Source organism: Onychomys torridus, chromosome 1, assembly GCF_903995425.1.
Source record: "Onychomys torridus chromosome 1, mOncTor1.1, whole genome shotgun sequence".
Classification (NCBI taxonomy): domain Eukaryota; kingdom Metazoa; phylum Chordata; class Mammalia; order Rodentia; family Cricetidae; genus Onychomys; species Onychomys torridus.
The window spans coordinates 65,315,142-65,331,872 of NC_050443.1; the positions used below are offsets into that span (position 1 = coordinate 65,315,142).

A 16,731-nucleotide genomic window follows, 5' to 3' on the forward strand; every position below is an offset into this window, starting at 1 on the left:
AAGAATGGGCTGATCCATGAATCCTGTTCTGTTTGGTGGAAGAGTTCATTATGCTGAATGTATAGAAACTTCAAAGCAAGGGAGCTTGTATATGATGTAATTCTCAGGAGATTCTTATTGATCGTGCTCTTTCCATGGATCATGTTAAGACAATAATGGCAAAGGCACGCTGACACTTTGCTTCTGTGCTGGTGACTCAACAAAGAAAATTCCAGTTCAATGGAAAAGGATTTGTTCATGAATGACACAGGCCATACTCTTCCAACCTGAAGTATGAAAGTCAACAGCCAGATGGTTATTGTGTCTAAAGGGAAATAAGCTTCAACAAAAACAAAGAAGGAAGCCACCAGGTTTTCTCTTACAGAACCCACTAATGAAAATATCTGGGGATATTCTCACAATATCATAGTAGTATGAGCTTCCAACCATGTTGGCTTTCTCTGGAGTGTGGGTACAGTTCTGGGCCAGCAATGTAGACTGTGGTAGGTCATCAGAACACACATCTCATTCTCATACATCCTCAGGGACTCAGGACTAAAACAACAACTAACTACAGGAGTTAGACAACAAACCTCTTACATTATGGAATGACACTAATCACCAAAACTGCAGCTGAATCAGATAAGGTGTTTCCTCTCTAAGCTTTTCCAAGTTTCCACAGTGTCCTATCTTCAAATGCAGAGGTATTTCATATAAGAGCTGCACACTGGGTCCTGTGTGGCACCTTAGTATAGGTCTCATGATCAATGATCACAAAATGTTTACAGTTTCAGTGTTTCACAGTCGATCTGATCTTTGCATCACTTCTGGTGAGTTTGTGATGTGCTGGAGCCCATCTCTTTTGCTTTGTCCAGCTGTATTCTATTTCACTCTTTTTTCTACTTCTCTCTTTACAAAGAAGTTACTGCCTTCATGTACAAATTCTCAGCCATCACTCTGAGACATTAGTCATCACTTCAGTGTCTCATGGGACCTACACTTTCATCATCAAGATACACTAGTCATGTGACCTATTTGCATGGAAAGGTCATGCTTCCTAGAGTGCTTTCAACCTCCACATTCTTACCTTCCATGTGACCATGTTAGCAATACAAGATTTTTTTCCCTTCACTGACGAAAAAACTGTTATTTGTTTTAAATCATTCTTCATTCTAGCATGAAAAACATATACTCCCACCTCTTATAAAGTCTTAAAATATTAGAATTATATCTGAGCTATACATATGCTCAGAAACTTCTTTCTGGGTAAGATTGAACAACAATATCATTAAAAAGAGAAAGGCTAATTTGATAAATTGGATAGCTTTTTAAACATTGGTATTTTCCCTTTGGAACAAAAGCAACATTCCTGCGTCTACTTTTAGATGTTTGCTAATTATACATTAAACTTAGAGTCAAGAGATTTTTCTGACATATAACATCTAAAAAATGTGTTTAAAAAAGAAGGAAGAGGAGGAACAGAATTCCTTTAAGGCATTGGTCCCTCCCCCAAAGTAGAGAGCAACACAGCAGCCCCTCTTAACCACAGTTCTACAGTCCATAATTCAGTTGCCTGTATTCAACTGTTAGATGAAAAAGTTAAATGGAAAATTCCTGAATAAACAATTCAGAGGCTTTTAAATGTACCATGTTCTGAGTAATGTAATATCATACCATCTTGCTCTGCCCTTTTGACCATGAACCACCTCTTTGACCAGCGTGTCCATGCAGTATTTTAGGCACCTACCAGATATACAACTGCCCTCTGTCATCAGCCTGACCTTCATGCCATCACATTGCTCAATTTCAAATTCATTTATTTTACTAAATAATGGCCTCAAAGAAAAAGAGTAACAATGCTGACTATTTTACTGCAGACTATTGTGATCATGGCTCTTTTTTATAATTAGTCATAATTGATGATCTCCTACTGTGCCTGATTTGTAAGTTAAATTTTATAAAGTGTATGTGCATGTTGGTTAAGAGCAGCAAATACAGAATTTAGTACTATGTGTGGCTTCAGACATCCTCTGAGGTTCTTAGAACAGTCTGGAAATGTGTGCAGTCCCGAATGAATGCATGTTGTTGACACAGGCATGGACATGTCAAGGACGAAAGCCTCAGACTCATGGGAACAGCAAAACCTTTCACAGAGTAGCTCAGAAAAATGACAAGTCTTATCTCCTGGTCCTAAAGTGAATGTTGATAGTACATGCAGAACATGTCTACCATAGTTCTCTTCCCTTACTGCCACAATGTTTTCTGCCTGAAGACTACTGCCTGACAGAGGCAATTCCTATGGAAACTAGCCAAACCTGCCTCCTGTTCTGCTGTATGCAATGACCTGTCCACCCTGTTCAACTACACACAGTAAGCATGCTGAGCAATCAGGCTGCTGAGGCTTCTCCATCGGAATCCAACAGCTTTCCTATGTGTCCATGAGTTTCTCTTTTCTCCATGGAGGTCAATCATGGCCAATCCCTGGAGCTGTGTGTGGACACATCAGAACATATACTCTAGAAATAACAAGGATTATGGTGTGTGCTACAGTATGTTTTCACAATGTCTTAATTCAAGTCAAAACAAACATCTTCAAAAGACTTATGAATTGAAATTAAACCAAGTCAATAAGTAAATGGCATACTACTACCTTGGCAGAAGTTAGTTAGCTTTACAATTTGTTACTGAGCCATACATAGGTACCATGACTCATTCTAAACTGAAGGTGACTGTCCTCATCTCTAGATGCTAGCTTATGGCACTGTTATCGACATTTGAATTCACCAAAGACCTACATTTGCTACTTGGCTGTGGGTTTCACAGTCTTAATCAGAATCTTTTCCAAGAAGAATCTCAACTTTCACGTTACAAAAAAATGTAGAAAGGGGGCAGAAAGAAAGGTGACTGAAAGCCGCAAGAGAAAGAGGCCAAGTCATGTGAAAGGCAAACCCATCAGAACTAACCATGGAAACTGTTAAAGACAAAGGTGTGGAAGGATGTGTTACACATTCTGAAAAGGCACAACTGCCAAACTCAGACTATTATACCCAACGAAACAATCCATTAAAATTGAAGGAGAAATAAAACCTTTCTATTACAAAAACAGACTAACGGAATACATTACCAGGAAGTCAGCTCTATAGAGGATAGTGGAAGGAGTGCTTCAGACTGAAGAAAAGGATAAACACTCCAGAGAAGCAACAGGTGGAAAATACAAAATTAGAGCAGTTAATCAAAACAATGCCAAGAAAAGACCATAAAATGAACAAAATCATGGAAATCAATACACACATTTTTAATGACTCTGATTTCAGTTCACCAATAAGAAGACACAGATTCAGACTGGATATAAAAAGCAGGTTCCAACTTTTCTGCTATCTCTGAGAAACACAGCTTACTTTCATATAGGTAATAGACACAGTATGGATGGGAAAAGGTGCCCCTAGCAAATGGAACTAGGAAACAAGCTGGTACAGCTATTCTAATACCAAACAAAATAGATTTCAAACTAAAACTAGCAGAAGAAATGAAGCTCACATCACACTTAAGACAACATGACAGTTCTAACCATGTATGCATCAAACACAGGTACACTCATTTTCATAAAGCAAATATTTCTAGATATGAATCCAACACAGCAACAGTGGGAGATTTCAGTCACCAAAATAATAATAAAATAATAATAATAATAATAATAATAATAATAATAATAATAATAACATCCAGAAAAAAATAACAGCAGAGAAATCTCAGAGTTAAGCAAAACCATAAGTGAAATGGACCTAAAAGACATCTACAGAACATTGCACCCAAACACTACAAAATACCTGCTCTTTTCAGCAGCTCCTGGACTTTCTCCAAATAAACCACATATTATGACATATATGAAGCCTCATCAAATCTAGAGAGATTTAAATAGTATCATGTATTCTATCTGAACACAATGCAATGCAGTTAGATACCAAGAAGAAGAGTAACTAGAGAAAGCAGGCAATTTTATAAAGATTAAACAATGTAAGGTGAAAACTTAGGAAGGAAATAAAAGGAATTAATGAAAATGAAAATACAACGTAGCAAATTCTACTATGGGGCAGAATGAGGCAGTTCTGTGAGGGACATTCATCGTTGTAATTTCCTACATCAATACTTTGAGAAATCTCAAATAGCTTAATGATTCACTTTATTGCCATGAACAAACAATAATGAACTTCAAAGCAATAGACAGGGAGAATTGATTAAGACCAGAACAGAAATGAAGTAGGTACTTTGAAAAGGTAGAGTGAATGAACACTTAGCTGAATTAAACAAAAGAAAGAGAGAAGATCGAAGTTTAAAAAAAAGACAAAAATAGATACTGCAACAGATACCAATGAAACCTATTTAAAAAATAAAAAATAAAACACTTCTCTTCCACAAAGTTGAAAAACCTACAAAAAAATGGATGAGTTTCTAGATGCATATGACCTACCAAAAGTAACCCATGATGAAATGAATAGATTTTTAAAATTATTATTATTATTATTATATTTGTGTTTTAATTTTACACATCAGGCATGGGTCCCCCTCTCCTCCCCCATCCCGCTCCCAACCCCACCTTAACCCCATCCCCTCCCTTCCTTTCCCATCTACTCCAGGGCCATGACTCCCCTGGGGATTCTTTTAAACCTGGTGGATTCAGTACAGGCAGACCCAGCCCCCTCCTTTCAGGCTGAGCAAAGTGTCCCTGTGTAAGCCCAAGGTTCCAAACAGCCAGCTCATGCACTAAGGACAGGTCCTGGCCCCACAGCCTGGATGCCTCCCAAACAGTTCAAGCTATTCAATTGTCTGACTTATCCAGAGGGCCTGATGCTTTTTCCAATTTTGGGCTCAACAATTCACGCTCTTATAGTCCCTCCTCTTTCTTGACAATTAGACACCTAGAGCTCCACCTGGGGCCTGGCTGAGGATCTCTGCATCCACTTCCATCAGTTATCGGATAAGAGTTCCAGCTCGCCTGTTAGTGTGTTATTTTCAAAGGATGTCACCTGATCTAGAATTTGCCTAGGATATATTCCTGTCTCAATGTCCTTTAAAGAAACCAATGACTTTCTTGCCAATAAGCTTACAATAATGAATTAAGGAAAGATTAGCAACCAGTTTCTAAATTATTGGCTATTAGCCACTATGCACATGGACCACTTTATGACCAAGCCATTTCTTGTCCATGAAAATTTCAGAAAAATCTTACAGGAGAATCCAGAGCTACAGGGTTATAAAGGATATGCGGTTCCAGTCTATACTGTATTTCTAAGCACTCAAGGATGTTAAGAAGACAAAAACACCACCAATTTTCAAGTTGTAATCAGGATTCATTTGCCTTTTCTCTATATTTCCAGGTTCTGTTAACATTCAGATAGTGGGAACTCTCTATTTAGTTCACTTACTAGAACATCTAGGCCCTAGGATATCTGACCTTCAGAATTTCTATAAAGACCAAGAACATTTTAGGGCCCAGGTTAATTTCAATCCCACAGACAATTAAGTTTATTACTGGGAACAATTCATAGATGTACAAAGTAGATTCTCATAGAGAACATGTTTAAATTTATTTATTTTGGGGAATGACATGAATCAATGTAACAGAACCATATCTACACCTTGCTTCTCCATACAACATTCCACTCATTGAAAGAGACACTTCTCCCATATTTTTGGCTGTTGATTTCCATAACACAGTAAGCTCAATTAGAGATGGTAACATGTGCATGTATTTAGGGGCATTTACTAGAATCCTAAGAGAAAACACAGCCTCAATAGAACTTTTCCTCCCATAGGCACTACCTACTGCCTATAGCACATCAGTGTGCTGGGGTGGGTTCCTAAAGATCTACTGAGTATTTGCCAGTATTTTCCCTTGTTTGTTCTTTTGGAGATTTTGTCAAGTAACCAGAAATATAATAGAAACATCTTGTTATAAGGATGGCATTTCCAGAAATAATTATCTGTTGGCTCTTAAGTCCTCCTACCACCTATTTCAAGATGTTCCCTAAGCTATGATGAAGAGAGGATTTGGTTAGATGTGCTTTTTAGGTCAGAGCACTTAGTCTGTATTTCTCAGGACTTCAAACTATTTTGCATTTATCCCTTGACTTCATTCTATTACATGAGTAAGTTTTTATGACTAAGCATGAGAGCAGATTATGTATGAGAGCAAATATAAATGTATATATTTAAAAAGGCATTTGATACTGTGCTTACTTAGCAAATTAAAAACAGTGTTATACTATTGGTCCTATTCCATCAACAGGTATGAGATATTCAACAACCTTACAAATTAAGACACAAAATGTCTTCTTATTGTTCAAGCTTCAAATTAAATTGGAAAACACTTAGCCTTGTATACATCCTGGCATCGTTATTTGTATTATCCCATGTTTTGGTCTATACCCTTACATAAAACATAATTTAATTACATTTTATACCTTTCTTTATAATCCTTGATAATTAAATCCTGTTTGTATATAAACTCTACACACCCATATTTTTTGGAATATAAAAATAACACATCATTTGTAATGAAAAATTGCACTCAAATGAAATAAGGTAAAATTTTCCAATCAAATACCCAGATACCTCACAATTCAATAATATACAATAAAAAAAAGCAGAATTACATATACAGAAATTGCTTGTTACAATGTTTCATCCAAGAGAACATTAATCCATATTTAGTGTTCAAACCTTATTATGCAGTTTATTTTGTACATTTTCCCATAAGATGAGACTTCTTACTTTGCCATAATATTTGGTAGCAGAAAAGATGCTTGTGAAATTGTAGGCATGTCTGGTATAGGAAATGTTTGTTACACTCAATGGGTATTTTCAGTTTTAGAATGTCTTTTCCTGATGTTATGAAAAGATGTTATCTGCGGTTTGAACAAAATAATGTAGCACTTTGGGGCAAATATGCAAAATAGTAGCCCTGCACTTGAGGCCGAGATACAGAAAATCTCCACAGCTACTGTGGCCTTGCCCTTAGTGCTTTGGTAGACAGGAAGTAAGGTGATCCAGACACTGCAGAACACCATCACACTGAATGTCAGGAACTTGGCTTCATTGAATATGTCAGGCAGATTTCTGTCCAGAAAAGCAACAGTGAAGCTTGCCAGGTAAAGGGAGCCCAAATATCCCAGGACACAGTAGAAGGCAATAACTGAACCTTTGTTGCAGACCATCAAAATATGGCCATATTCAGTGTGTACATCACCATCAACAAATGGAGAGAAGTTCCCAGCCAGATTCCACAGAGAATCAGTTGGATCATGGTACAGATGGGGGTGACGATGTTAGGTGCACCTGATGCCAGCAGTCATCACTTTCTTCTATCTGGAACAGTGATCTTGAATGCTAGTACCACAGTATTTGTCTTAGCCAAGACAGAAGATGTTGCCATGGTGAAGAAAATTGCAAATGTTGTCTGCTGCAAGATACAGGTGGCCATACGGGCATGGCCAATATAGAGCAAGGGACAGAGAAAACAAAATATGAGGGAGATGAGTAGTACATAGCTGAGAACTTGGTTATTGGCCTTGACTATGGGAGTATCTTGATGCTTCAAAAATATAGCTAGTACAATAGCTGTAAGAGAAGAGAAACACAGAGCCAAGCCAGCCAGAGACATTCCCAGGGGATCCTCAAAACCAGAAATGTGACAACCTTTTTGAGGCAGTGAGTTCGTTTTGTGTTGGCATACTGGTCATCTGGACACTTCTTACAATGATCCATGTCTAGTATAGGAAGGGTAGCATTTTCAGATTTAATCTTTCCCTAGTATTCATGAAACGTGATAGCTACCGTAATGTATTAGGAATTCATAGCAAAAGTTTATTTACCTATTGCGGTATATGGAAATTAAATATGTTTGATGAACAGGATTTATTTCTTACTTCCTTTGCCTTTCATCATAATGAAAAGGATTTATTTATATTTATCTCACATATAGAATAACTTTTTAGTATTTTTCAAAAACAATGATATACTACCACATGATGTTCAGGTAGCCATAGAAACCTACCATGGATTAGGTAATTCATGGAAACACAGTAGTTACTCATAGTTTTGAGAACTATGCCAAACAATAACTGAGAATGAGCTCCTTCCTGTGTATCAGCAGCAATTAGGTTCCACATAAAAATGTTCTCATGTGTCTCCTTTGACATAGAAGCCTTACCCACTCCATATCATGGCAGGAACCTATATCTACCAGATTATTGAACCAGTACAATTCCTAACAATGTTCAAAATATTTGTTTATGCATATTAGTAAAATACTTTCTCCTCATCAAGAAAGTTGTCTTTGAGACAGAGACCACTAGAGAAAAATCACAGTGAAAATTTAGAGTTGTTGTGGTCAGTCTAATGACAACATTTATAATACTCCCTCAACTATATCTCAGGAAAAGTTGCAGAAAAGGGGGATGGAAATTTTGTAAGAGTTGGGGGATCAGGCAGTAGATGTGAGTAGAAGTCTCAGAGAAATGTCCCAAGCTACAGCCATAAAGTCTCACCATTGACTGAACAATAGTTAAACAAGGAAAACAGTTATAGAAATTGCAATGTGAGGGGCTGAAAGACAATCATACCTCAACACTTTACAGAGAATTACAGACATCTAATGTGTATTTAGCATGGGAAAAATCGTTTTTCCCAGAGTATGGCTCATGAACTGATTATCTTTGTATAACTAAATGGTAGATCTTAAAAACATACATGTAAAACTGTGAAGACTAACAAGTTTTTATTTAGAAGTATATGTATAAATACATAAAATATATGAACATGCCAGCAGTTCATGAGAAAAGTGGCTGTGAGTTTGAAAGTGAGAAAGAAGGGATATATGGAAGGATTTGGAGGAAGGTTAGGGAAAGGGGAAATGATGTAACTGATTCATAATCTCAAAAATAAGAAAAAGAAAAGAAGCCAAAAACAAAAAATATAGCCAGCACTGATAATGCAATGGAAGCAGAGACACATGAATACATTATTATCCAAATTCACTACAAGTCAAAAATGTCACATCTATTTTTATGTTTGACACTTTGATCTTTGGTTGGGCACATTATCTGCAAATTTTTCTAATTTCTATAGCATTTGATAGTTCAATGCTCCCAAGGTTGCAGTATTTACTGATAAAACTTCAAAAACAAAACCCCATACCTCAAGGGCATTATTTTAAAGATAGTACTGGAAGAATCTGAATACATCCTTCCACTTGTATCTTTGTAATTTATACCACAGTGTATTCACTTTTCTTTCTATTGAGTTGACCCAACAGACCAAACTGAAAAGTGATGATGATGATGCCATTCCAATATTGAGTGTATCCATCAGAAAGTTTACAATCCATTTAGTTGTTAAATTCTCTCTATTTTTACTAAGCAAAGTCATATAAACTGGTGAGTAGAATTATTCAAATGCTCCATTTACAATATTTATTTGAAATTAGTTATAAACATGTTTTCATTTATTTTTATCAAAAATATATTCTTTTCTCATAGAATACACCCTGACCACAGGTTCCTTTTCCTCCCTTCCTTCCATTCTTTTTTAAGTAGAAGCAAGGGAAATTTAATAAAATTGAGTGTAGAATCTTTGTGTTCAAATGGCACCAAAGTCAACACTTTGACATTTGATTTAACATATATTTGATACGATCATTTGAATCAGTATAATTTTTGTGCATTACAGTGGTTTATTTTCTCACATTATTCACTGTTTTATAATCAAATATATTAATAATTTTAGTATATTTTTTAACAACCTGTGCAGTTTCTTCTCAATTAGATGTTCAAATCATATAGAATTATGCTTATCTATACATCAGGGTCTAATGAAAATGTTAGTTAATTTTTTAGATATTTCTTTTCACTACAACAGTAATTAATCCTATTCTTTAGAACCTGATACACTATGAAAATATAGTTTTCAAAGTTTCTGTACATCAATATAGATTCCACTACTTACTTATTTAAAAAAATCTCTCTGTGAACTATTTGTTGTGAACATTAAAACAAAATATTTAATACAGAGTTCAGTATGACTGAATCCAAACTAAGCTGTGAAATAGAGTAGGAATTGAAATACAAACTACCAATGATAGAACTAATCTTACAGTACAAAGATGAACATTTTAAAAACATGGTAGAACATTCCTGAACATCTACTCCTGGTTAGAAACTCAGGGATACTGGGAATCAAAAGATGCATAGCATATAAGACTTAAATAAACTGAAAAAGATATGACTATTAAAATGATGAATACTAGGATGATGATAATTTGCAATAGTAATCTTTATTTCTCTAAAGTCATATCCAATGAAAAATATTATGTTCATGGGGTCAAGACTGATCAGATAAAATGTAGTTAAAAAGCATAGAGTGTAGTCTTTCTAATAGCAATGTTATTTATGCATTCAACTTCATAATAAAATTTATCCTTTCCTTTTCCTCAAAGTAATCTCTGAGCGCTATATAAATATGGGAGAAAATAAACAATCTGTTGATTATTTTGGTAAATCATATCCTTACTTGTCATGTTGGAAATTTCATTTTCTGGACAGGGATTACAGTCAAAACAGCAGACAACATTTCCCTCCCAAGGGGATTTTCTGTGTCCAGGAAAGCAAGGTCTACTGCATATGGAGGGTGGAGTCTGAGGAAAATCAGATACATTTTAAATATAATGATTTAATAGAAATAGCAAAAGATGCAGTGATTCACAACAAGGAGCCACTGAAAATTCTACTAAGCTCATGTATCATATTATAAAGTAAAATTATGTTGTTTTTAAGATGAATATTACTAATTTTTGGTGATTTATGAATTGTGGAACACCACAATGGACAAGAGAAGAGAGGAGAGGAGGTGGAGAGAGACAGAGAGAAGATTTGATATGAGTCAATAAATCAGTAGTTGTTAAAATGTGTTTCTTCAATGATTAAGCATACTATTTTATAGTATTTGTGCTACATGGAAATCATTTGAGTTAAGACTAAATTACCTGTCTAAAATTGGTAGCCCAATCTATCATTTCATCAGATATGTACAATTGTTGATCATTTGGGAAATGTCCAATAAGCTTTCCTATTTTTACTTTAATTCCACAGGCTTGTTAAAATCTGTGATATAGAAAATGTCATACTCTGTATCCTGTTTTGACTTCTGGTTCATATTCATTAGGTCTCCAGCAGGATTTACAAATTGTATGTTCTTCAGTAAAGAAAACATCTAAAACACATTTGTTTTAGATGTTTTAGTTTCAACTATACCTACACAGTAGGACAGAAAATCTAAAGTATATAATGCCAGTATTTTTCATTAGCCTCGTCTAAAGAGAAACTGTATTAAAAGTACTCAATAGTAAATTTAAGAAATTATATGTAGACATAAATTTTCACTACACTTCAAAGTTAAAATTTTATCACTGTTGTTGATACTCCAAAACACACCACTTGATTTTTATGCATATGTAGTAGAGACACATTCTATATTTCTTCCTGGCAACATTGTTATTTGTTCATAACCTTGAGAATTGTTTTCCTTAATAGATCAATAATGGGAGCACTACTATTATCATATGGAATCTCTGTTTTAAAATGATGAGTAACTTTATGATTATATAAAAGAAAAGTCATTTATTTTCTCATTGTCATTTAAAAATTTCATGAAAAATATTGTTCTTCCAAATGTTAAAACATAAGACTCATATATGTGCTTATAATATTCTGAACAAAATTTCTCTTTTAGATTGTAAAATGCTAACTTGTGTGCCAGTAAGAGCTCTATAAGAATTTATGATGCTAACATGATCTTCATCACATGCAATGAAAGTGTCCAGAAATATATGCAAAGTATGTACTTTGCATGGACTTAGAAAACTCTGGTTACCTTTAAGAATGTCATCTCATGATATACAGGCCATTCAATGAATGACTAGTTACTTGCTAGGAGTCAAATTCCAACACTTACCCAGGATTATGTGACCATATGACTACTTTTTTGCAGAAGCATCTCATGGAGTGAGTGGGCCACAGCATACACAGCATTGTGTAAGTTATAACTTGAATCACTCATGGACATTCCAAACTGATGCCTAAATAACCACTTCAATAAAGTTGTGGCAGAACAATTTTTCAGTTCCTTACAATTAGATGATGACAAAGAACACTTAAAATAAATCCACCACAGTTTAGCAAATGAAATTTCCTTACTGTAATTTGAAGGATGCACTGTCTGCATAAATTGTTTAAAATCAGGCATCTCAGAATTCTGATGTGAAAAAATTAGAGTACCATAGAAGGAGTCAAGCAAGAAATCTCCTATAACTATCATCCTGTCAAATTGTGATATACTGACCCAGATTCTATTAATTTTACCAAACTTCCATACTATAAAGTATATTTGCAAATTAGAGTCTTTATCTCCATAAACAATCACAACTTTTGGTGATGACATCATGATCTGGTTATTATACTGGTTAGCAATTTTATAGTATGGAAAATTCTCATTTGTGATAAAACTCACAAATGCTAAACAGACAATATTCCTTTGAATCTCCTCTCTCAATTCAGAAAGAAATTGAATTACACAGTCTTCATTTGAAAGGATCACTCCTACCCAGTTCCATCTGAAGTGAACCAGTAGGGACACCATGGCTAGAGGTAGAGATGTGTCCTTGGAAGACATCTGGTAGAGACAAGGAAATTGTTCATGGGCACTCAGGAGAGGTTGAAAATCACCATAGTAGAGCTGAAGGATATAGAACATAAGGACAGTATGAGGTAGACAGAAGGAATAATACTTGGTCTAAGACCTAAGTATAGTAGGCAAATACTGGGGGTGTTTGAAAGTGTTAATTCTTCACCTTATTATTAAAATAATATCCAATTTCTTATGGTTATTCCAAAACTACAAAAAAAATTTGTCTTCTGGCAAAATGTTTCAGACTTCTGCCTTTCATGCCTATTTTTAATAAAGTTGTTATTTTTCCTTCAGAAAGTATCTGAGCATTTATCCTTGATGAAACAGAATACATACAAACCAAGTCTCTACCACTTAATCTTTTTGATTCTCAGTAAGTCAACTTTAATGAGATAGTATTTTATTAAATTATCCCATTTTGACTTACCTCTGGAGTTTTGGACATGTACAGGAGTGGTCCAAGTATTGCAGGAACTTCCCACATGGGTCCTGTAAGTACAATTAAATATTTTCTCTGATTTTTACAATAGTAGTTCGGAAATTTTTCACTTTCTTTTTTAGTAGAACCAGAATTCCTCTTTTCATCAACCAGGTTACATTTGATGTCAACTAGCAGAGAAACGTTTGGTAAAATATGAGGGTTCCTATTGATTTCTTCCATGGCAAAATAAAGAGAGAAAATCAAGTGGATGTTCTTCAGTGTCAACCTGAAAACAGAGCACACTATTCATGAGAGATCACGTTCCAAACATGACAATTTTATTTTATACTCATTGGAAGAATAGCACTGAATTTTTTTTTTTTTTGGACCCAATGCTGTTGTGACACATGTCCTATTTTTTTGATACATGAGAATGTGAGTCCTGTGGGAGAATATTTAAATTCACAAAGGTTTTTCTTTGTGGGCAGTGGATTTCATACCAGTGAGGTTGCCTTTTTTACTTTGAATTTTTCTACAGTTCCGTCCTATTATCTGCAAACTTTGTAAAATGTACACATGCACTTTAGACACTAGAAAAGATTATACTGGCTAATGTTGAATCTGCTCATGCCTTCATTGTGTACTTTTAACATTTAACATATGGGAAAAATAAATTTATATTACCTGCCATCTAGAATGCTATATTTTTATACAGAGGCAGAATTAGACAATGATATATATTGCTGAGGGTATGAAGACTAGGTAACCAAATCTGCCTGTGTCAAATGCTTTGAACAGCCAGAGGGATTCATAGGTAATGAAAATAGCATAATATTTCTTAACTTCCCTCTTTCCTTTCACATAATTTCTTGTTTTCTTTTTTTATTTGAGAATGTTCAACATTTATTGATATAAGGTTGGATATAACTATATCTGCTTCCAATGAGAAATGAGCTCCTTTCTCTTCATATGGATGGACCCTCATGCTGTACTGATATCTTTCAACCTATGTGCTTAGGTTAGTATTACAGAACTGACCCTGTGTTCAAATTGGTGTAGTTGAGATTTGTCCTGTGTAACAGATTTACTTCAGTTTCTCTCTTTCATTTAAGGTGTTTTGATTGGATGTAACTGTTTTGATATAGTTCTATAGTTGGAACTTATTTAACAGTAACATCTTATTTCAGTGTGTTGTTTATGAGTGTTTTGGGTATTACCTCATGCTGAGACCTGTTGGTAGCAATGAACTTAAATGAGGCCCAAGAATATAGAGCAGATGGCAATGGCAAGGTGAGGTGTCAACCCACCAGATAAATAATTCTCTAATGGAAGGGTGTTATACGTAAGACTTATGGGGCCACAGACTCTGGACATGGTTGCTTCTCTTTGTAATTTCACATGTGTATAAACAGCTATGGTATCTCCATAATACCTGAACTGTAATGTGTAATTTCATCTGATGTACAATGTAATCTCATGATTACATATCAATCTTATGGGCACATATTTCTGAGGATGGTCAGGTAGAGGACTTCTCATTAAGCTGCATAATTTTAATATATGGAAGGTATACTAGTATATGCTTAATAACTACATTCATTATTGTTCGAGAACTTTAAGATACTTCGGTCCTGTTTTTATAATCACTACCTCAGAAAAACATAAAGAAAACTAACTTTTATTATTTAGGTCCCAAATAACAATTAATCAAATAACTAAGTCCAGAGAGCAACTGATTTATTTGGAAAATTTTTCACAATTAGTCAGGGATACAGAAGATGGTCTGGACTCACAACCTTGAATATAGGGGTACAAATTCCCTTCCTTATGATATGAGCTTACAATCAGGTAAGAAAATATAATTTTAGTTTTAGGAAACTTTCAATGCCCCCATTCCCCACCAATGCATTGCCTTTGTAAATGGCTCTGCTCCTCCTTATCATTTGCTCAAGGAATGTGCTATGACCTTTTGATGCAGCTTTTGTAACTTTTCTTTTTATTGCAAAAAGCCTCCTGTTAAATGTGTATGTAGCTGTGTAGGACAATTGGGGCAAGAAAATTAGAACTTGAGAGAAAACTGAAGCTGTAGAGAAGTAAAGAGCATGACCATCAAATCCTGTATGTGAGTCTGATTTCCTCAGATAGAAACATATTCCTAAAGACACTCAAATAAGAAAGATTCCTAAAATCCCACTACTCTGAAGGTATTCTATTTACAACTCTAGATCAATTCTAGTAGCTGGACTCTCAGGCAGTGTTAGTCTCATCCATATTTTCTGTATTGCTTTGTGAATAAATAAATATTTATATCACTAGATATAATGTGTTGCTGTGAAGCTGCTATGGAATTGATTGAACCATTTATATATCCCATAATTTTTTTTTTGTTTTTGAGCTGAGGATCGAACCCTGGGCCTTGCACTTGCGAGACAAGTGCTCTACCACTGAACTAAATCCCCAACCCCATTTTTTTAATGGCGCTGAAGTCCAAACCCAGGGCCTTGTGCTTACTAGGCAAGTATTCTAACCACTGAGCTAAATCCCCAAACCATAAATTTTTAAAACTCATGTTTGAATCAATTTTTTTGGCAGTGTATTTTTCTCTTATTTCTTACAATTATCTCTTTCTCAGAAAGACCTGGAGTTATGCCACACTGTCTAGGCCCTTGCCATTCTTTACTGGAGATGGATATACATTGTTAAAATTGAATTCTCCCATTCATTCACTGTAATAACTTTTCTGTGAAATGTTAGTAGGTCATATAATATAGACTAGACCCTAATATACAATTTAGATATTTTTGAACTTGAAAGAAGCCTTTAATCTTCATATGGAATACAGAAATTCCCAGGATATTTGAAACAATTCTAAATAATGGAATAATTACTGTTAATATCACTATGGTCTCAAAATGTACTACTTAGCTCTAGTAATAAAAACAGAATGAAGTTGACAAAAAGCAGACCTGTTGATAAATATAAAGAAATTGGAGCCTCAGAATAAGTCCATACACCTATGGACATCCAGTCTATGATAATGAAGCCAGAAATACACATTGGAAAAGCTAAACATCTTTAACAATTGGTGCTGTCTAAGTTGAATAGATACATGGAAAAGGACACATATTTATCCACCTCTATCACTCAGTTCAAAACTCAACTCTGGGTGAACAACAATGTAAGACTAGATATGTTGGATCTTTTACAAGAGAAAACAGGGTTATAGTCTTGAACTCATGGTTTCAGAAAAGTTTTCTTTTTCTGAACAGAACACTAATAGGGAATGTACCAAGAAACCAATAATTAAATGGAAACCTCATGAAACTGAATAGCTTTCCTATGGTAAGAACACCATCATTGGGACACAAGTGGCAGGCTGGAATATGGGAAAAAGATCATTAATCATCAGGGTACTGTAAATCAAATCTACTTTGAAATTTTATCCAATTATATTCAGCATGGACAACATAAATAAAAAAAATGATAGCTTATGGTACAAAAATGCAGATTAATGGGGAGACTCATCCATTGCTTATAGGATTGTAAACTTGCACTATGAAGATCAGTGCAGTAGTTCCTTTTGAAGCTTGGTA

At 34.9% G+C, this 16,731-nt stretch overlaps 1 pseudogene; it reads right to left on the reverse strand.

Moving 5' to 3' along the window:
• Nucleotides 1-6,827: 6,827 nt before the first annotated feature.
• On the reverse strand, nucleotides 6,828-13,417 carry LOC118572501 (annotated as a pseudogene).
• Nucleotides 13,418-16,731: the final 3,314 nt, after the last annotated feature.